Source organism: Theropithecus gelada, chromosome 6 (assembly GCF_003255815.1).
Source record: "Theropithecus gelada isolate Dixy chromosome 6, Tgel_1.0, whole genome shotgun sequence".
In the NCBI taxonomy this organism is placed as follows: Eukaryota; Metazoa; Chordata; class Mammalia; order Primates; family Cercopithecidae; genus Theropithecus; species Theropithecus gelada.
The window spans coordinates 42,818,537-42,841,351 of record NC_037673.1 but is presented as its reverse complement, the minus strand read 5'-3'; the positions used below and the strand labels follow the sequence as shown (position 1 = coordinate 42,841,351).

The window sequence follows — 22,815 nt, the reverse complement described above, 5'->3', positions numbered from 1 at the left end:
ATACTTTTGTAGAGATGGGACTCCCTATGTGCTCAGCCTTCTCATGAACTCCTGGCCTCCCAAAGCACTAGGATTACAGGTGTGAGCCACCATGCCAGGCCCGAAATAATCAATATGCCAGAGGTATATTGTTATACTGGTATATTGGGGTGGTGTATTCTGGTGTCCAACAGTCATATTTTGATAGAGTGTATCCAGAATAACCAACTCAGAACGTAGGTTGGTATCTTGAACTGGAGTGTTAGGGAGAAGGGACACAGTAAAATCACACACGCACACACACACACACACACACACACCGTGAGAAGATGAGTCTTAAATTTGCACCAAGAGTTGATTTCTTAACACTGAATGCTAAAATTACATTTATCTATTCAGTCACAGGCAGAGCTATACACACTCCAATTTCCCTAAGTGAGGCTGTGCAACTACAAAATGGAGAGAACTGAGAAGCAAGCCCAGCACAAAGCATGTGCTCACCACAGTTTTCAGTTGAGAATGAAACAAGGTAAAGCACAAAATACAGTTGGCATGGTGTCTGTCACAAATAATGATTTTTATGCCACAAACCACACAATATGTGAGCAAACTAAAAGGGGAGGCAAGAAGCTGAAATTGTTTATGAGAAATTGCACCTTACAGATACTGGAGGAGTGGGGAAGATTATTTTCCCACTTACCCAACCATTTCAATGTATTGAGCTACACCGCAAAAAAAAAAAACCCAAATACAATTAAAAAAATAGGTTTCAAAAATTACAACTCAGCTTGGCATGGTGGCTCATGGCTGTAATCCTGGCATTTTGGGAGGCCGAGGCGGGTGGATCACATGAGACTAGGAGTTCGAGGCTAGCCTGGCCAACATGGTGAAACCCCGTCTCTTCTAAAAATACAAAAATTACCTGGGTGTTATGGCAGGAGCCAATGGTCCCAACTACTCGGGAGGCTGAGGCACAAGAATGGCTTGAACCTGGGAGGCAGAGGTTACAGTCAACCAAGATCATGCCACTGCATTCCAGCCTTGGCGACAGAGCAAGATTCTGTCTCAAAAATAAATAAGTGAACAAAATAAAAATAATTAAAAAAATAAAAAATCACAACTCTAATCTCTATGCTATTTTCAAGACATAAACTAAAAAATGGCACTAAAGATTGAAAACAAAGGAGTGGATACCTGAATTTAATCAATTCTAAGGTAAATGTTTTTATCATTTAGTATCTCTGAAACATGTATATATTTTTAAATGGGTGGCCTCTTACCATTGGGACACAGTACAATTTGCAGCATTCTCCTCTGTTAATGGTATATGTAATAATGTCTCAGGTGGCCCCTTCTTGCAGGGCTTGTAATCCCAGCTATGTTATTTTATTTTATTTTATTTTATTTTATTTTATTTTTTTGAGACAACATCTCCCTCTGTCACCCAGATTGAACTGCAGTGGTGCAGTCACAAATCACTATTCACTGCAGCCTGAATCTCCAGGGCTCAAGAGATCCTCCCACTTCAGCTTCCCTAGTAGCTGGGACTACAGGCACTCAAGACCAAATCTGACTAATTTTTCAATTTTTTTTCTTTTCTTTTCTTTTCTTTTTTTTGTTTTTTGTAGAGGCAAGGGTCTTACTTTGTGCTTAGGGTGGTCTTGAACTTCTGGACTAAAGAGATCCTCCTGACTCAGCCTCCCAGAGTGCTGGGACTACAGGAGGGAGCTACTGCTCTGAGTCAGCTTTTCTGCTAAAATGCTCTGCTGAGGTGGAAATGAGGAGGGTGAAGCAGTGGGCGGGCATTTGTTTTAAAAAGGCTCTACCTAGGCTGTTCCTTTTGGTGAAGTGCTTGTAACTTTTAAGGTGGAAACGATGCCATTTTTCATTTATTCTCCCGTCTGTAAGACCAGAAGGCAATTGGAGGATCCTGGAATACGGGGAGAAACCAGGTAGCAGAAGAAGTAGTATGGTGGGAAGGGAAGATCAAAACAAACACCTTGGGAGTGGGTGAGAATTGCGACCCCAAATTGGGTCTCCTGACTTGTCAAGGCCCTTCTCTGGGCTCCTCTGCACCTGTCCTCTGCCCAGGTTCATCCAGAAAAGGATGGAATTGGTTGCATGGTGCCTTCAGGATGCGATTGGGAGATGATGCGTTTGCGTGGGAACGCTCTTGGTAGGGTCTGTAAATCTCTTGGGGGGGGGGGGGAATTACATCCGGATGTGTAGTGTTTTTTTGGGAAATGTGAAAGCTTATGGGAAAAATACGTTTTTCTTCCAAGCCGTGGCAGTTCCTTATTTCCTGTGAGGAAGGAGTTTATAGCCCCACTCTTGACTGAAAAGTGTGAGAGAATTCAAGCTCTTGAAAATTCAGCTGTTTGCATTTCCGGAAAGACAGAGAAAGCCTCAGTGATCCATTTCACAAATCAAGGGTATAGGAAAGTGGCTGGCAATTTGAGATGTTTATTGGGTTTAGAGAGGGAACAGACGTCTGCCATCAATCCCACCTCCTGTGCTGGAGTCTTGCAGTTCATTTTTCTCTCCAGCCCTCTTCCAACTCCTATGCCCAATATCAAAGACATCTGACAGAGTTAACCATCAGAATCAACGAGCGGTTCCCACAGAGTTCCCTCCTGCAGGAGAGGTACCGGGACAGGTGAGGGAGACCTGAAGCTGCGGTCAGAAAACGCTGTGCCTTTTACGCTCTTAGGGAACCTTAGACCGAGAGTTTCAAGTGTCGAAGGCAAGCAGTTGTCGGCCCCTCCTGTAGGATCCTGTGGGTTCTGGACCCGGAAGAGAGCCTGGGAGCTAGGGGTGACCTGGAAGAGCCCAGTCACGGAGGCTGGATGGCTGTTTGCTGCGTAGGAAGCTGTTGGCGACCAGAATGGTTTTTACTTTGTTCCTGGGACCAACAGGATCTGCGTGGTTCTCAGGGCATAAGTCGACTACTCTCCGACTGCGCAACGCAATGCGTGGAATGCAAGAACAGTACAGACTTCCTGCCGGCCTCGGTGGCCAACGCCTGTGATCCCAGCACTTTGGGAGTCCCAAGCGAGCAAATCACTTGAGCTCAGGAGTTCAAGACCAGCCTGGGCAACATAGCGAGACCCCAGGCTCTAATACACACACACACACACACACACACACACACACACACACACACATACACACACACACGAATTAGACGGGGGTGGTAGCACTCACCTGTGGTCTCGGCTACTCTAGAGGCTGAGGCAGGAGGATCGCTGGATCCCAGGAAGGCGAGGCTGCACTGAGCCAAGATGACACCACTGCACCAGCGTAGGCCAGAGAAGAAAAAAGAAAAGGACAACAGACTTCCCTAAGCCTGTGGGGGACAGAGTGGGTAGAACCGGTAGCATTTTGGAGGCACCGAGCGCGCGGTTGGTCGGTCGCTGCACCGTTCCTTTCCCAGCGCCAGCGGTTTCTCACTGCCAACGCCACTCCTTTGTCAGCGTTATCGGATGCTCTCTGACTGCAACCTTCCTTCCGCCAAAAGTTGTCTTTTGCAACTGCACAGGCATTTGCTACGGGCAGGTGATCGCTGGGTCCCAGCGCCGCTGGTTTCACAACTTTGCGGGTGCCCCACCCCACCATCACCCGCCAGCAGCATAATCGGTGAACCGAGCCCGCGGTTTCTCCGCTGCGCCTTTGCCCATTGCGTCCTGCGAAGCCAGTGGACTCGGTGGTCGCAAGGTTGGTTTCACCAAGTCGGGCGTTTCTTGGCACGGGCACCGCTCTGCACTTTGTGCTGGCCCAGGCCGGTCTCAGCACCGTTAGGTGCCCTCCAAAGGCGACTCTCTGTCATGGATAGGAAAGCTGTTATGAGACGACAGTTTTTCAGAAGTTTCTAGTCGAGTCCAGCTGACAGTGGTTTCTGAATCGCAGAACCACTGGTTGCGCGGAGCTGGATGGTACTTCTGTGGCCGCCAATGTTTCTCTGTCGTATCCCCAAGGCTGTCGTCGAAATCGCGGTGTTACTCTGGACCCACAGCCACGCGGGTAACTTCTTCAGTGGCTGCGGGGTTCCCTCCACTGAGTTGCTCCTTTTGATCCGCGCTTTGTCACAGAGACCAGAGCAGACACTTTTCTGTTTCTGTCAACTGCTAGCTGTGCTGTGCACAGTTTCCTTGTCTCCGTGCGGGGCTTTCTCCAGCCGAGGCCCTCTAGTGCCAGCGTAGCGGTCGCAGCACCCAGAGTTTCCATTGACTCTTTCGCCAGCAGCGCGGTGCCAGCGGTTTTGCCTTCACAGCACTTGCTGAACGGAGTTTCTCAGTGGCCGAACTTCTCTTTTTTTTCTCAGAGTCGAGGGTTCCTTGGTGACAGCACCGTTGGTTGCGCAAAAAGAACGTTGCCCCTGACAACGTCGCTGGCTGCATTCCCTCCCAGGCTCCTGGCACCGCCANTCTCAGGGCCAGCAGTGTTTCCTGTGTCTTTTTCTTTGGAACAGTTTAGAGTGGCTTACAAGAGAACTACCAATTACTTAATAGTACCACAACTGGGTTTAGCAATTCCGGTAGGCACAGCAGGTCCGGCTTGGCCCTGCGTGCTTTGACTGCCTTTTTGGGAGTTTTAAACCTCCTACACTCGGAATATAGCCCTGACTGGTTTCTCTGCATAGCAAGTTCGGATTTAAGCGGAATAAGTAACGGCTTATTTCACCTGCGATAAAGATGCTTAATTCTGCTTTTGAAATATTCTGAGCGAGTCTTGGGTTAGGGGTTTCTTAGAGTGACAAGTACATGCTTCGATTGCAAGTGCCCCTGTGAATGTGATTTTTTAGCTCTTGCAAGTCCATATTTAGTCGCAACCAGTACTAGCATAGCCATACCTGCGACTCCTTATTCCCAGTAACTTTCGGTTTCATAATAACTTATACTGCATTACTGATCGCTGAGTTTTAAATATAGAAGTCCGGGCATGTCGTTAAAGAAGATATTTTAGGAGTAGAAAGTAGCGGTTTAGCGGTGCCTGCAGTCCCTTAGAAGTCCTGGTGAGACCGAGCAGATATTGATATAGGCCTGACAGCGATATCACAGCTGTGAAACCACATTGTTTAGAGGTGTTTGCATTTTCTTCTTTGTAGAGTCAATTTTTCTATGTTTTGCGTTTTCATTTGATGAATTTTCCCAAATGTATTGTTTTTATTCGGGGTGTGTGTGTGTGTGTTTCAGCTAACTTGCCCTTTAAAAAGAATTGTTACTAATTTTTGGTTTGTCAACCCTCAGCTTTATGCTGTCTGGTTAGCGCTGGCCTATAATCCCCGGAACTAAATACTCTACTCTTTTCGCCTAACTGGCCTTTCGTCGATGGCATTACTGCTAATTTTGCTGCTCTAGGTGCTCCTCGGAGGTAGCACTGCCGGTTGTTTCTGTGAGGCTTGCTAGAGCCCAGGACGCTGAGCTGCTGGGTGACCCCATTTCGGTGCAACCACTCCGAAGGTTCTCGGTTTATCCGGCTGTGTTTTGGAACAAATGCCCGTTCTTCCTGGGAGCCGAGTGTCTCTCAGTCGCGCTCCCGGCTGTTTTCTTCAAAAGCGGCCGTTTCTCTTAGTAGCACCGCTTTTTGGGGACGTCAGATTCTTTTCCGTGGCAGTACTGGTCTTTGCATGGAGTGACCGGTTTCTCACTCGCACTGTGTCGACTGGTAGTTATTCCGTGGGGGCGCAGCTCTCAGCCACTTCCAGTGGTTCTCGGTGTCGGCTGTTCTGTACCAGGGTTTGTGGTGGTATTTCTGTTACAAACAATCGAGTCCCTGTTTTTTCGATGACGACGCCATTCATCTCTCTAAGACCGGCTATGTCTGGAATTGGCGATTTCTCTTGGTCACAGAGTCCTTGGTTTCGCAGAGACTGTTGTTTCCACGGTCCTGGACTGCTGTTTGCTCGGTGTTATCAATGTTGCACCCAGTACAGTTAGGTGCTCCCTGTTGGAGTTTTGAGACAGCATTTTGAGATAGGTGCATCAGCACTCCAGACCTGGCCCCTGAAGAAAGCATTATCATTTCAAGCTCAGTAGGGGCAATAGAATGAGTGGTGTTAGAGAAAGCAAGCAAATGCTTGAAGAAAAGGCCACTCCACAGTATTTTTTGGCTTTTTTCTTTTTTCACTTTTTTTTGAGACAAGGTCTGGCTGTGTCACCCAGGCTGGAGTGCAGTGGCACAAGCATAGCTCACTGCAGCCCCAACCATCGTGAGTCATGCAATTCTCCCTTCTCAGCCTCATAAGTACCTGGGACTACAGGTACATGCCACCATGCCTGGCTACTGTGTGTGTGTGTGTGTGTGTGTGTGTGTGTGTGTGCGCGCGTGTGTGTAGACAGGTTATCTTTCTATTACCCAAGATGGTTTTGAACTCCTGGCCTCAAGTAATCCTCCTGCCTCGGCCTCCCAACGTGCTTCGGTTGCAGATGTGTGTCACCATAGCCAGCCTATTTTCGGCTTCAGATAAAATAAATACCCCGAGGTCCAGGTGAAACAAAACAAAGTAATAAATTATTAATCCATATCTCTGTACAGCTGGTGTCTTTCAGTGCCTAAACTCATTCAGAAGTCTGGGAACAAAAGTAGCTCTCCAGGGATGTCCATACAAGTTGCTTCTTGCAACATAGTGCTGACTGAAGAGCCTTAAGCGGATCTAGAGAGGCAAAGTATTACCTAGCAGTGTCTTTATGTTGATCAACCTATTCACAACGGTAAGTTTTGTTTGTTTGTTTGTTTGTTTTGTTTGTTTGTTTGTTTGTTTTGAGAAAGTCTCCCATTGTCACCCAGGCTGGAGTGCATTGGCATGATTTCCGCTCACTGCAACCTCTGCTTCCTAGGTTCAAGTAATTCTTGTGACTCAACCTCCTGAGTAGCTGGGATTACAGGCGTGCACCACCACACCCGGCTAATTTTCTTGTATTTTTAGTGGAAACGGGGTTTTGCTATGTTGGCCAGGCTGGTCTCCAACTCCTGGCCTCAAGTGACCTGCCCACCTTGGACTCCCAAAATTCCCAAAGAATTTCAGCCATGAACCACCCCACCTGGCCCACAATGGTAACTTTTTAAAATGGTCTAAAAACAACTCTGTATGCATAATTTCAACAAATTAGATAAAGTGCATTAATCCCACAAGATCCAGTCTACCCAACTTATGAAAAACAATCTGAAAATTTTTGTGATTATTAAAGGTATTGAATTCATGGTCAAAAATCTTCCAAAAAACAAAGCCAGAGGTTCTTACTATTTCACTAATTTTACCTAATATTCAAAGAATAAATAACATGAATTCTACACAATTTATTCTAGAAAATAAAAGAATATGGAATACTTCCCAACTTATTTTATGAGATCAGCATTTTCCTAGCAAACAGAGGACACTAAGAGAAAACTACTGACCAATATTGCTCCTAAATATAGATGCAGAAATCCTCACCAAAATACTAACAAATAGAAATCAGAAACATATGTTAAAGAACAATACCCTGCCCATGTAAGGTTTATTCCACATGTAAGGCTGGTTTAATACTCAAAAGTCAATCAGTATAATTCACCCTATGCTAGATGAGAAACACTGTATAATCCTATCGAATGATGCACAAAAAGCATTTAAGAAAATCTATATCCATTTGTGATTTGAAATTTAAAAACCAGCTCTCAGCAATGTGGGAATTGAGGGATTTTCATCAACCATGCAAAGAACGTCTACAAAAACCTATAGTTAAATTGTATGAAACAGTGACAGACTCAATGCTTTTCCCATGAAATCAGGAACAAGGCCAAGAAATTCGCTCCAACCATTTCTATTTAACAAGGTACTGGAATTGTTGGCCAGTGCAATAAGGTGAGAAAAGGAGTAAGAAAGCATATACATTGGAAATGAAAAAATGAAACTATCCATACTTGCAGAACATGAGCCTGTGGAGAAAATCTTAAAGAGTCTAGAAGAAAACTTCCAGAAATTATGAGTGAGTTTAGTAAGATCTCAAGATAGAAAGGTGCAAACTTTCAGAGGGAGAAAGTTCCAAGGCTTCAGGACAGGAGAATTTCCTGCAGTAAGTTCTCAGGTCTGATGCCTGTTTACCGGATTTCCTGTAGACTCAGCCTGTGAGTCACCAGCCATGCACGACCCCTGGCCTATTCTCCCCTCCAATCTCTGCATAAGACACACACTTTTTATATTTTTTGTTTGCCCTGTAACCAGCAAATCTAGGGGATTCAGGGTACCCGTGATGGTCTTGGCACCAGCAGCCAGCCACCCCGCCCTTGAGCCTCATCCTTACCCAACATTAACAGGAACATAGGCAACAGGAATTTCACATTTGTGTACAATTTTATTGAGAAGGGGAAAGAAAAAGGCACAAAGTGATCGCAAGGCAAAACTTCTTCCATCGCTTTTGAGCGAACTCACGTGTTACTGTAAGAACATCTGTTACAAGAGATCGTTCCATAGAAGGTCTTAGCGGAAATCTCAGGGCTCAGGACTCCAAAGACGGGCGGTGGACACATTCTTAGGGCGTCTGCCCCAGGCGCATGCAATCTGCAGGCAGCAGTCTTGGAACTTTGGCTGGTGGCTCCGAGGTCCGTAGTTGGCTGACACTCTGAAAGATCTCCTCGGATGGACCTGTCAGGCTGGAGTTGTCTGCCTGCGGAGCAAGGGGCGAGTTGCGAGGGAGGCTGCGGGGGCGGGCGTCCCTAGAGACACTCTGCAGCCACCTGCCCTCCTAAGGGCTCCTGCGGCTCCTCCTGGGTCTCTTGCGCGGGATCCAGAGCGGGGGACTCTGGGCCCCGCCTCAAGGTGCTCTGAGGCTTGGGAAAGAAATCTTTTCGCTGGCAGTTTCAGCAAAGAAGCACGCAGGAAGCGGAAAGTAGGTCCCAGTGGAAATCTAGGCCGTCCCAGGAGAGCTCGCAATAGTAAGGACAGGAAGGGAGCATCCAGGATACCGAATGTACTGAGGTCAGGGCTGGAGGCATCTGACACCGCCGCCTCCTTTGCGGAATCCCCCGGCCTGCCAAACTCGGAGGGGAGACAGCAGCTCCTTCGCGTCTTTTTTTCACCAGCTGACGCCGGGCATGTGAGACTCAGAAGTCAACATCTTTTGCGTTTTTATACTCTTCTGGACTCCTGGGGGTCCAAATCAGATTTCAGGGAGGTGGGTGGGAACCTTAATCTCAGGAGCAAATTACGTCAAGAGATGGAATGAATGAGATTTACGTAGAGTCCTATCATCTGAGATGAAGTTATCTAGTTAAATACGCTGCTTTAGGGATTGAAAAGAAAAAATACTACCTTTCTGGTGCAGGGAAATCTGTTTTGGGGGACCCTCGTTAGAAAGTTCATTATTGCCTACAAATGCATTAATAGTACTGGAGCAGACTGGATCCTTTTCTACCCCAGAGCAATGCTTGTCAGATGCCTGAAGGGTCATAATGTTACTGAGGAGGAGGCCAGGGTAGTCGCCCATTTTTAAAATAAAAATACCTGTTTTGTTTTGTTTGTTCGTTTGCTTGTTTGTTTCTTTTGAGAGGGAGTTTTGCTCTTGTTGCCCAGGCTGGAGTGCAATGGCAAGATCTCCCCTCACCACAACCTCTGCCTCCCGGATTCAAATGATTCCCCTGCCTCAGCCTCCGGAGTAGCTGGGATTACAGCTGCCTGCGACCACTCGCAGCTAATTTTTTTTTTTTTTTTGCATTTTTAGTAGATACGGGGTTTCACTATGTTGCCCAGGCTTGTCTTGAACTCCTGACCTCAGGTGATCCGCCTGCCTCAGCCTCCCGAAGTGTTGGGATTGCAGGCGTGAGCTATCATGCCTGGCCTTTTATGGTATTTCATAATATTATTGTGTTATGTGGCCTCTTTTTAAATTTAAATTTTAGATTCAGGGGGTACATGTGTAGGTTTGTTACAAGGGTATATTGTGTGATGCTAAGGCTTCTATTGATATTGTCACCCAGAGAGTGAACATAGTCCTCAGTAGGAAGTTTTTCAGCCTATACCCCCTTATCTCCTTCCCTCCTTTTGTTGTCCTTCAGTTTTCTATTGTTCTCATATTTATTTTATTTTATTTATTTATTTTTTGAGACAGGGTCTCTGTCACCGAGACTGGAGTGTAGTGGCATGATCTTGGCTTACTACAACCTCCACCTCCTGGGTTGAAGCAATTCTCCTGCCTCAGCCTCCCGAGTAGCTGGGATTACAGGTGCCCACCACCATGCTAGGCTATATATATATATATATTTTTTCTTTTTTTCTTTTTCTTTTAGTGGAGATGGGGTTTCACCACGTGGGCCAGGCTGGTCTCAAACTCCTGACCTCAAGTGATCCCTCCCTGCCCCTCTTCCTTGGCCTCCCAAAGTACTGAGATTATAGGCGTGAATCACCACATCCTGCCCTGTTCTCATCTTTATGTTCCTGTGTATGAGGTTTACCTTCCACTTATAAGTGAGAACATACAATATGTGTTTCTGCATTTATTTGCTCTGGGTAATGGCATCCTTATAGAATAGTTTGAAGTTGGACAATGTAATGCCTCGGGCTTCTTCTTCTTCTTCTTTTTTTTTTTTTTTTTTTGAGACAGGGTCTTGCTCTTTCACTCAGCTGGGGATGCACTGACATGGCCTTGGCAGCCTCGAACTCTCAGGCTCAAGTGATCCTCCCCTTTCAGCCTCCAGAGTAGCTAGAAATCTAGAAATACAAGTTTGTGCCACCATACCTGGCTCATTTGTTTTTTACTGTAGTTTTTGTAAAGATAGGGTCTCACTATGTTGCCCAGGCTGGTCATTTCCCAGTTCTTTTTGTTTTTTTCTTTTGGTTTTTTTCTTGAGATGGAGTCTCGCTCTGTCGCCCAGGCTGGAGTGCAGTGGCCAGATCTCAGCTCACCGCAAGCTCCGCCGGCCGGGTTTACGCCATTCTCCTGCCTCAGCCTCCCAAGTAGCTGGGACTACAGACGCCCGCCACCTCGCCCGGCTAGTTTTTTTTTGTATTTTTTAGTAGAGACGGGGTTTCACTGTGTTAGCCAGGATGGTCTCGATCTCCTGATCTCGTGATCCGCCCATCTTGGCCTCCCAAAGTGCTGGGATTACAGGCTTGAGCCACCGCGCCTGGCCCATTGCCCAGTTCTTAATGTGGTCTTTCACTCTCCCAGTATTGTCTTCTACTGTTGAATTGCTAAATTTAAAGTATTGCAGAATTTGGTTGTATGTGTGTAATAATATACAATGGAGCAGACAGGGCACACAATCCCCTGAGCTCAGGGTTGGTGGCCTCTGGAGTCCTGGTACCTGGTCTGTTGAATCCCAGGCCTGATGCACCCCAGAGGAAAGTCCTGCCCCTACTGCACCCAGGAGGAAAGTGCTGCTTCATGGCATCCATCTCACAACTGGTGACAGAGTATCTGGAACTTTGAAATCTACAGTGTTTCTGTTTTTATACTCTTCTGCTCTCTTGGGTGGTTCTAACCAGATAAGAAGAAACCAGATGATGACTTTAGTCTTAGGAGCAAATTTCCTTAGGAGATAGAATTAAAGATATTAACATAAAACCCTATCATCTGGGGTGAAATTATCTAGATTAGGACAGATTGGATTTGCAGATGAAAGGAAAAAATACTACCATGTCAGTGGAGGAAAAGCTGTTTTTACGGTGCCTGGCTTTAGAAAGCTCATTATTGCCCCAAATCACATTGCTAGTCCTAGAGCAGAGACTAGAACCCTTTCTACCAGAAGAGAAAAGCTTGGGGGTAATGTATAAAGCAGAGATGGGGTATTATTGAGGAGCTGGGTAAGCATAGTTGCCCAATTGTTAATGTGGTCTTTCACTCTCCCAGTTTTGTCTTCTGCTGAATTGCTATGTTGAAAAGATTTTGGCCAGGTGCAGTGGCTCACAGTTGTAGTCCCAACACTTTATGAGGTGAGGCAGGCGGATCACTTGAGCCCAGGAGTTTAAGACTATCCTGGGCAACATGGCAAAAACAAAACAAAACAAAACAAAACAAAAACAAAAAACTACAACAATTAACTGGGCAAGATGGTGCACGCCGATAGTCCCAGCTACTTGAAAGACTGAGCCAGAGAGCCACCTGAGCTTGGGAAGTTGAGGCTGCTGTGAGCTGAGATTGAGCTTACTGTACTCCAGCTTGAGCATGGAGTGAGACCCTGTCTCTAAAAACAAAAAGAAAAAAGATTTAGGCTGAGCACGGTGACTCATGTCTGTAATCTCAGCACTTTGGGAGGCTGAGGAGGGCAGATCACCTGAGGTCAGGAGTTTGAGACCAGCCTGACCAACATGGAGAAACTCTGTCTTTACTAAAAATACAAAATTAGCCAGGCATGGTGGCACATGCCTGTAATCCCAGCTACTAGGGAGGCTGAGGCAGGAGAATTGCTTGAACTCATGGGGCTGAGGTTACGGTAAGCCGAGATCGCCCCATTGCACTCCAACCTGGGCAACAAGATCAAAATGCCATCTAAAAAAAAAAAAAAAAAAAAAAAAAAAGAAAGAAAGAAAAAGATTTCAACACTTTGAATTGTGTGTAACAGCAAGAAGTCTCAGGCCCCAGTGGCTAAGTTACAGAGAGGTTACATGCAATTCTAGATGTGTGAACCTCTGTAAGTTATCTAACCCAGTAGCCTTTATTTTAACCACTTCCGAAATGGAAGCCAAATGTGCTCTCATTTTACAAAGTATCTATCAGGGATACTTTTGATGGAAAAAGTTAATGTGTGGACAGTATCTGGTTGAAAGTAATTAGTTCAGCTTTTAACAATATTATCATTATTGCTTTTATCATAAACTGAAAGATAACCTTAATCGGAATGAATGTAAAATGAATCCTTCTTTGTTGTATTCTTTCTGTGGATTTTTTTTTTCCTTCTCATATCCTCTGTGAAACTGGAATTTATCTGAGCTAAACATGCTATTTGCAAAGCATCCATGGATACGATTATAGAATTACCTAATTAAACATTATTGCTTAGTATTGTAAAATCTGATTGATCCCAACATTTAGCAAGCATGTTTTGATACCCTACCGTGTTCCTGGGGCTATAAAGCGAGCCACAAATACAAAGAGGAGGAACTGGCTGCAGTTTTCACAACTCTTACTGATGAGAGAGTAAAGACTCTGTCAGGAGATCATTCAGAACACAGCTAACTCTGTGTTTATTCCAGGAGCTGATTTGAAGACCAGAAATAAAAGGTCTGAATTGATGATTCCCTTCAAAGCCATGCTTCTTTTTACTAGAAAAAAGGAAAATATACAACTATAGAACAGGAAATGAAAAAAATGAAACAGAATGAGAATGACAGAATAGATACAGAAGGCAGAAGATTGAAAGCTCTTGTTAGGCGAAAGGTTTATGGACTATAGGTGTCTGGAAAATGGATCCTGAGAGCAGGAGCAACTCCTACCTGCCAGTATTACTTGAGAAGTACCAGTGGTGATCCCAGAAAAGCTAAAGCTAAGAAGCTTTAGGATTTCTTTCTTTTTCTTTTTCTTTTTTTTTAAGGAAGAGTCTCGCTCTGTCGCCCAGGCTAGAGTGCAGTGGCACAGTCTCTGCTCACTGCAGACTCCGCCTCCAGAATTCACGCCATTCTCCTGCCTCAGCCTCCCGAGTAGCTGGTACTACAGGTACCCGCCACCGCACCCGGCTAATTTTTTGTATTTTTAGTAGAGACGAAGTTTCAATGTGTTAGCCAGGATGGTCTCGATTGCCTGACCTCGTGATCCGCCCACCCCAGCCTCCCAAAGTCCTGGGATTACAGGCGTGAGCCACCCACCCGGCCACTTTAGCATTTCTTTGCGCATGCAGCCTGGATGTGTCTCTCCAGGTCTGAACAGTGAACGGAATCTTGCATTGCAGAGAGTTGGCAGTGCCCTGCATGGGTATAACACACAGAGTAGTGACCATTCCCAAAGGAGACCTATGTCACACAGGGGGAGACCTGCTGTCCAGTCTCTTATGCAGACATGCTTCTTACTCCAAAGTGTGCAAAGGAATGTACTATTTCTTTTCAACTTCCCCAGACAAAAACTGTTAAGTCAGGTGAAGTTTCTTAGGGAATGTTGATTTACACAAACTGCAATTATAATATTATCTGAAAAAAAGAAAACTGCAAATGATCTGAGGGTAAACGTTGCAGCTGCAAGCCCCACTTGCAAGTGTTCTCGGGATAAATGAGAAATGGGTGAAATGATTGCCTAGAGTATTTTGCTTTTACACTTTATTTATATTATGTTACATCCTGGAAGAATTAGCATGTCATAACTTAGAGAATAAATAACTCAGCTGATATAGGGGTCAAGTAATCTGATAAATTTAGGAAGAAAATCTAGAAATACTCCATTAAGCATGATCAGTTACAGCTTTCTTACAAATGCCTTCACTACACCTTTGGCCAGCCTCATAATTTATGAAGTCAATATCATATACATGTGCACTGATCATTGGTAGTTTAACAATTCAATCAGAATGAAATCAAAACTTCCATCTTTATCTAATCATGTATCATGCTTGCCTAGAGGCCAGCAGGCCATCTTATGCAGAAGACTACAAGATTTTAGTCTAGATACCTCCCACTTGGTTCACTGAAAGCCATTAATTGCTTCTCTTTGCCCATGGCTGTAACAAACTTTTATTTTTAATTTGGAGGCAAGGTCTCACTCTATAGCTCAGGCTAGAACGCAGTGGTATCAGTATCATCACAGCTCACTTCAGCCTTGAACTCCTGGGCTCAAGCAATTCTGTTGCCTCAGCCTCCTGAGTGGCTGGGACTACAAGCAGACACCAATACATCCAGCTAATTAAAAACTTTTTTTTTTTTTTTTAAACTAGAGATGGTATTTTCCTATGTTGCCTGGGCTGGTTTTGAGCTTTTGGCCTCAAGTGATCCTCCTGCCGCAGCCTCCCAAAGTGCTGGAATTGCAGGCATGAGCCACTATGCCCGGTCCATAATAAAGTTGTTCTTGTCTTAAAATCTTTGTACTTTATATTCTCTTATCATGGTAACTCCACCTTTTTTTATTTTAAATTTTTGAGACAGAGTCTTGCTCTGTTGCCCAGCCTGGAGTACAGTGGTGTGATCTCAGCTCACTGCAAGCTCTGCCTCCTGGGTTCAAACGATTCTCCCGCCTCAGCCTACTGAGTAGCGTGAGATTACAGGTGTGGGCCACCACGCCCAGCTAATTTTTTTGTATTTTGAGTAGAGATGGCGTTTCACCATGTTGGCCAGGATGGTCTTGAACTCTTTGCCTCAAGTGATCCACCTGCCTTGGCCTCCCAAAGTGCTAGGAGTACAGGTGTGAGCCACTGCACCCGGCCTAGATTTGTTTGTTTTTTTTTGGTGTTGTTCATTGCATTGCATATCGAAGTGGAAGTATCTGTGATAATTCTATCCTTACTGTACTAGCCAATGTAGCATCCACCTAGTTACCTTTTCAGCTAAGTTGCATTAAGTTTCTTGATAACATTTATCATATAAAAACTGTTTTATTTATTTATTTGTTGTCATGCTATTTTTTTTTTCAACCCATGAAGGTGTCAAACACTTTATGGCCAAGTCCATGTCTGCTTGTTGATTACTTATCTCTGGCACCTTGTTCACTATGTAGTACAATATAGACACCTGGTATTTGTTAATGAAGACATGATAAATGTATTAAAAGGTTGTGTGCGGTGGCTCATGCCTGTAATTCCAGCACTTTGGGAGGCTGCGGTAGGAGGTTTGCTTGAGGCCAAGAGTTTGAGTTTAGCCTGGGCAGCATAGGGAGACTTTATCTCTACAAAATTTTTAAAATTAGCTGAGTGTGTCGTGCGTCCCTGTAATCACAGCTACTTGGTAGCCTTAGGTGGGTGGAAGGACTGCTTGAGTCTAGAAGATTAAGGCTGAAGTGGGCAGTGATTGTGCCGCTGCACTGCAATGTAGGTAACAGATTGAGACCCTGTCTCAAAAAACAAACAACAACAACAACAACAAAAAACAAAGTGTAGTCTCAGAGCTCTATAACTGATTATAAACCACTCTACAAAAGGATCAAAGTAAAACAGTAATTGTAGATGACAAGGGTCTTACAACAGCCATGGTTTAAAACACAATTAACAAGGAAATGTGGTTGTATCTATGATACACAACATTTGAACATATTAATCATAATTAGTTCTGAAAACATATACTAAGACATATCAGAATCATAAGAATCTCATACAATTTTAAAACACTACTAACACTAATAACACATTTATATGAATACCATGCAAAGATGGTTACATATCATTTTATATTTGATAATACTTCTTGTGTGATTATACCAACGAAGCCAAATATGTCTCTTTGGATTTCAGGGGACTCAATGTCAAAAAAATTAATGACGTGAAAATGACTGAATTTAGAATTGGATTTTGTAAAGTTTGTCAGACATCAAAGACTTAAAACACTTGATTTCACAAAACAGGATCACAGGTCATTGTAAAATAAGTCATTCATTTAAATAAGCACTCACTCAAAGTTTTCAAAAACTAAAAGGCAAAACGTTTTACTCTTTGAGACTTGCTTTCCCAAACAATAAGAGCTAATAAAGAGAGCATGAAGCCAATTAAATCTGTTTCTCAAATATTATAGACAAATCTAATACATTTTAATCATCTTGACCATAAGATATAACTTTTATAAACCTTTTCATAACCTTTTATAATTTTTAAATAAAAATGGGTTAATGATCCATGAAAACATTGTTAATCTGACACAGGGTCCCACATGCTGGTCTTGCATCGGTGTTCCTTTGATATTAACATTTACTTTATAGGCTGGCTGTGGTGGCTTGCACCTGTAAACTCAGCACTTTGGGTGGTCTAGGCAGGCAGATGCTTGAGCTCAGGAGTTCGAGACCAGCCTGGGCAACACGGTGAAACACTGTGTCTACAAAAGATACAAAAATTAGCCATGTATGGTGGTGCACATCTATAATCCCAGCTACTTAAGAGGCTGAGGTGGCAGGATCGCTTGAGCCTGGGAGGTGGAGGTTGCAGTGAGCTAGGACTATGCCACTGTACTCCAGCCTGGGGGACAGAGCTAGACCTTATCTGGAAAAAAAAAAACTGTTTAAATTAAATTATCTACAAATTATAGACAAACAGAAATAATTTTATCTGTTGAAATGGGTCCTTATGAGCTTACACACCCGCTTCTTCAATAATCCCTGGGACTAGAGGGTTTGAATAGTCTTAATTTCTGGTCCCACGTCTCATGACTGCAGCTTATTCTGATTTTCATCTTCTCCTAGATCTGAAGATGAGACTTCAATTGCTCTCAATTTAGCGGGAGTTGGTGACCTTTTTAGACTCAGGAGTCAAAGCACTGAAAATTAGTAGCACAAGAACTTTAAAAGAAATACAGAAAGTTACATGGATATAATAACCTTAATTTTTTTAAATCTCAGTTTTCTTTTCTTTCTTTTCTTTTTTTTTTTTTTTGAGACAGAGTCTCACACTGTCGCCCAGGCTGGTATGCAGTGGCTCGATCTTGGCTTACAGCAACCTCCACCTCCTAGGGTCAAGTGATTCTCCTGCCTCAGCCTCCTAAGTAGCTAGGATGACAGGCACCCGCCACAACTTCCAGCTAAGTTTTTGTATTTTTAGTAGAGATGGGTTTCACTATGCTGACCAGGCTGGTTTTGAACTCCTGACCTTGTGATCTGCCCACCTCAGCCTCCTTAAATCTCAGTTTTTCTGAGCAAAAAAAAAAAAACCTAGTAATGATGTAGGAATTAGTCTGATGAAATGTAAAATATGTTATTCTCAGGCTGGCTAACAAAAGGCAAAAAAGGATGTGCTTTTCCATATGGGGATTCCATTTAGATAACCTTCGAGTCAAAACTAATGAAAAGGGCACTTGAATTAATTAGACATAGGAAAAGTGTGTCCCAGGACATAAGTGAAGTTTTTTGGTTTCATAGAACAATTTAGATATTTTAAAAAGTCAAAGCATAGAATGTTATATTAGAAGAAAACATTTCATTTTCATCCTAAATATGAAGTATTTTTTAGCATCAGACCACAAACCACAGTTAAAACCTAAGGAAAAAAGGTACAGGAGCTGAAAAAAAGTTGAAGGAGAGAGTTATCATCTCAGGCCTTAAAAAGGAGAGAGGCTTGGTGCAGTGGCTCAAGCCTGTAATCCCAGCACTGTGGGAGGCTGAGGTGGGCAGATCAAAGGTCAAGAGATCAAGACCACCCTGATCAACATGGTGAAACCCCATCTTTACTAAAAATACAAAAATTAGCTGGGTGTGGTGGCGTGCACCTGTAGTCCCAGCTACTTGGGAGGCTGAGGCAGGAGAATCGCTTGAACTTGGGAGGTGGAGTTTGCAGTGAGCCGAGATGTCTCCACTGCACTCTAGCCTGGTGACAGAGGGAGACTGCATCTTAAAAAAAAGAGAGAGATAGAGAAAATAATAATAATAATAATAATAAATAAATAAATAAATAAATAAATAAATAAATAGAGAGAAAGCTGAAAACATTGAAATGCAATAAAAGTTGAAAATTAGGGTAAATTATCTTACAATTTATTAAGAGTAAATAATATTTTACAAAAATGTTTTTCTAACCAAGTCTTTTGAGTATTGATGTATTTTTATATCAAAGCCCAGTCTCTAGAAAGACTATTATAATTTCCTTTTATTTATAGCCAACTTGATAACATAATTTTTTTTTTTTTTTTTTGAGATGGAGTCTTGCCCTGTCACCCAGGCTGGAGTGCAGTGGTGTGCTCTTGGCTCACTGCAAGCTTCGCCTCCCAGGTTCACACCATTCTCCTGCCTCAGCCTCCTGAGTAGCTGGGACTACAGGCATCTGCCACCACGCCTGGCTAATTTTTGTATTTTTAGTAGAGACGGGGTTTCACCGTGTTAGCCAGGATGGTCTCGATCTCCTGACCTCGTGATCCACCCGTCTTGGCCTCCCAAAGTGTTGGGATTACAGGCGTGAACTACTGTGCCCGGCCTAATTTTTGTATTTTTATTCGAGATGGGGTTTCACCCTATTGGCCAGGCTGGTCTTGAACTCCTGATCTCAAGTGATTCGCCGGCCTTAGCCTCCCAAAATTCTGAGATTACAGACTGCCACACCTGGCCTATCTCTCTCTTTTCTGTTTCCTTTTATCTTGTTTCACAAATAATCTGTGAATTAGACACAATTATTTTCCTTTTAATAAGAACACTTTTTTTTTTGGAAAAATGTTTTCCTACAATTTTTAAAAAATTGGACATGACCTGGACATTTAATGAGTATAATTCAATATAACTTTAAGATTCTAAATTGTATGTTTACTTATAAGCACAAGAAAATTAGTAGCACAAGAACTTTAAAAGAAATACAGAAAGTTACATGGATATAATAACCTTAATTTTTTAAAATCTCAGTTTTCTTTTCTTTTCTTTTCTTTTCTTTTCTTTTTTTTGAGACAGAGTCTCACACTGTCACCCAGGCTGGTATGCAGTGGCTCGATCTTGGCTTACAGCAACCTTTGCCTCCCAGGATGGAAGGTTTATTCCATTACGTTTATTCCATTATGTTTAACTAATTAATTAATTTTTTAAATAGTTCACCTAGATTACTTATAAAATCTGTGATATTAGACAAAGCTAGTCATCATTTAAAGTCATGACACCAGCTTTGCAAAATTTTAACAGTGAGAAAATACTGACAGTGACAGAGACCTGACCTAATCAACTCCATCTTGCCTTTAACCTCCAAACAGCCCTTGATCACTCCTTGGCATGGATCAACCTAACTTAGGGAGAAATTTAGTTGATAGTTTATAGTTTATATGATAATAGCCCTACCCAAAACTAAACCATCTTTATAAAACTGATGAAAGCCCACCAGTTTAGGAGGATGAGAGGGGCCTGATTTCTGCTAAGATGTAGGTATAGTTAAAGGATTACCAGCCTTTATTCCAAAGGTCACAAGATTTGCAACTTCCCTAATTACTAGAGCCTAAGTTTGGCTTTTTGAGATGACTTTTCAGACTTTGATGGCCTCAACAGCATCAGCCACTCTTCTGTGGCCCCCACTCAAGAAATGGACTGAGTGCAGGAGGACTGTTTTCCACACCCCTATAATTGTTCCCCAGCTGAGCAGCAGCACCCTTCTCCCAAACTATCCTTGAAAAACCTTGGCTTCTGAATTTTCTGGGAGCCTGATTTGAGTAATAATAAAATTCAGGTCTCCAATTTAGCCAGCTCTATATGTATTAAATTCTTTATTGCAATTTGCTGTCTTGACAAATCAACTCTATCTGGGCAACAGGGAAAATGAACATATGGGCCGGTTACAGTTACATCCCTGTTGACCATTATTATAGACTGTGAATATTAGATGTTTACCTAAGTAAGAACCTTAAGGTTAAATAAATGGTTTTTTCTCTTCTGTCAGTAATCCAGGATTTAGCTGTTTTCTTTAAACCAATGATATTAAATGCCTCATTTACCAAAATTACATGAACAAAGATAATTCTGTTTGGGGTTGCATTTATAGATTTATAACTTTCAAGCCAAATTTTCACGCCTTATAATACCTAGCAGAGATAAATCAAAAACTGCTGACCAATAGATCTCAACAATAATGTGTTTTGACAATTCTGAAGACATTTCTAATTTTATTTTACTAATAATTTTAAATACTTTATTTGTTAAAGATTTACTTAAATCAGGTGAAGCTGAAAAATCATTTGGGCTTAAAGTTTCTGTTTTTCCGATAAAGTATTTAATTGAAGCCGCCAACAAGGGCTGGAAAGCAGTCCCAAATCACAACTGTCCAATGAGTACTCTCCTAGTACTGGATAAAAAGGGAGAGGCCACCTCCCACAATCTTCTGAACCCAGAGCAGGTGGAGGCCAGGGCTCTGGTGTCACCTCTGCGGAATCCCAAGTCCACTTCGCACAGCCAAGAAAACTTTGCTCCATTGCTTAAACCTTAGAGCAGAACACAAAACGTTTGTGCTGATTAATGAGACAGAGCCTTCAGCACTCCCATCAGCTTGGGTATTTATGCTTTCCGGAGGCCGTGGGCGGAGGCAAGCCAGGTATTATGAAACTCAATAGTAATGAATGCATGAAAATTAGTAGACAAATGAAAAACGGTAACATTTTAGAGATTACATAGAACCAAAACAAACTGTAATTCCGACAGAAAATCATAGCGAGAAAAGAAACTGAAATAAAACGGACACTAAGCAAACCTTGCAGAGAACTAGCGTTACAGATCGCAGAGCTTCAAGGACTAAGAACCATCTGTTTCCAGGAAATGAGCATTACTGCCACCTGAAAACTGTCCGCTAGGGCTCTGAGCTACTTTAGGACCTAAAGAGAAACTGGCGGCGCTGGGACTCAGCAAGCGGCGGCACCTAGCGGATAGCGCTGGTGTTGCCAAACAAATACCTGTTTTGGTGCCATAAACGGTGCTGCTAGAGACAAACCGTGCTCTTGGGAAAGACCGGTGCTTCCACGCCTAAACAGCCTGTTTGGAGGAATGAACCCACTCTTTTTAAATGTGTTATGTCAGAAAAAATGTGTTGAGACATTTTAATGTGTTTTAATCCTTTTAATGTGTTTAATCCGCTTAAAGTATTTTAACCCGTTTTAATGTGTTGTGACAGAAAAAGCGCCGGCTAACGGTGCTATGAAATTACTAGTGCGTACAGCGGCTTGGTGCAATCACAGTTCTGCACAGTAAAACGTGGTTTAGGAAGTTCTTAGCAGATACTAGCGGTGCGAGAACCAATAAAATGACAGCACCGAGAACATAAGGACCCCGCGAATGGGAAACGTCACATTGGGCGCTAAGAACCGTGCCTCAACTGAAAAAAAGCTAGTCCGCGCTACTGGCAAAAGCGCTGATGCAAAACCATCAGCTCTGCGTACCAAGCAGAGCCACCAGACACAACCGGGGACCTGACAGCAACGAGACTGAGACCGAGCTCGACTGCCTGGATCCTGAGAGAATGTAAGTAAAGAAGCAGGAAGCGGAGACGCTCAAAATTAGTATTAAAAAATACATAACATTTAAATAAAAATAAAATTAAAAATAATGAAAGGCTAAAATGCAAGTAAACATGGAAAGCAAACACATAGGTAACATCGTTCTCAGAGCAAAAGACACAAAGAGAAAATTTAAAAATAAGCAAAAATTACAGAGAAGCAACCCTACAAAGAATAAATTACAAACCTTGCTAAAAGATGCAATTCTACCATTAGGCTATCTCTGTCAGATCTAAACCGGTACATGTTACACCTAAGTCTACATTTCCTACGAAAAACACAAAAACAAACAACACCACCACCACCAACCACAAAAAACCCGTCAGGGCTAAACCTTTTTGATTTCGACTGAAAAATCCCTGTAGTTGGTATATTCAGACTTGGTCCACAAGAGGAAAAAGTCGCGTTCGGCCAGACTTGCTATTGTAAACGGAGCTTGATAACCAGAAATCGCGTTTGCCGACATTTCCTGACTTCCATGGCAGTTTAAAAAACACACAAGCTTAGCTAAGGCAGGACTCGATACTGCGAAAACAAACTTAGTATAAGAGCTCCCAGGCACTGGTAACCTGATCATCGGTAAACTCTAAAGAATCACATTCCCTGGTACACAGATTTATGTTTCTTCTTTCTTTCTTTCTTTCTTTCTCTCTTTTCTTTCCTTCCTTCCTTCCTTCCTTCCTTCCTTTCTTTCTTTCTTTCTTTCTTTCTTTCTTTCTTTCTTTCTTTCTTTCTTTCTTTCTTTCTTTCTTTCTTCTTTTTGTTTTTGAGATGGAGTCTTGCTCTGTCACCCAGGCTGGAGTGCA

At 43.0% G+C, this 22,815-nt stretch overlaps 1 long non-coding RNA gene across 1 annotated transcript; it reads right to left on the bottom strand.

The window, feature by feature from the left end:
• Nucleotides 1–2,336: 2,336 nt before the first annotated feature.
• On the bottom strand, nt 2,337–4,437 carry LOC112626485. Its single transcript, XR_003119903.1, has 2 exons — nt 3,184–4,437; nt 2,337–2,798 (listed from the first exon to the last, which is right to left on the bottom strand). It is a non-coding gene; the product is annotated as an uncharacterized LOC112626485 (long non-coding RNA).
• Nucleotides 4,438–22,815: the final 18,378 nt, after the last annotated feature.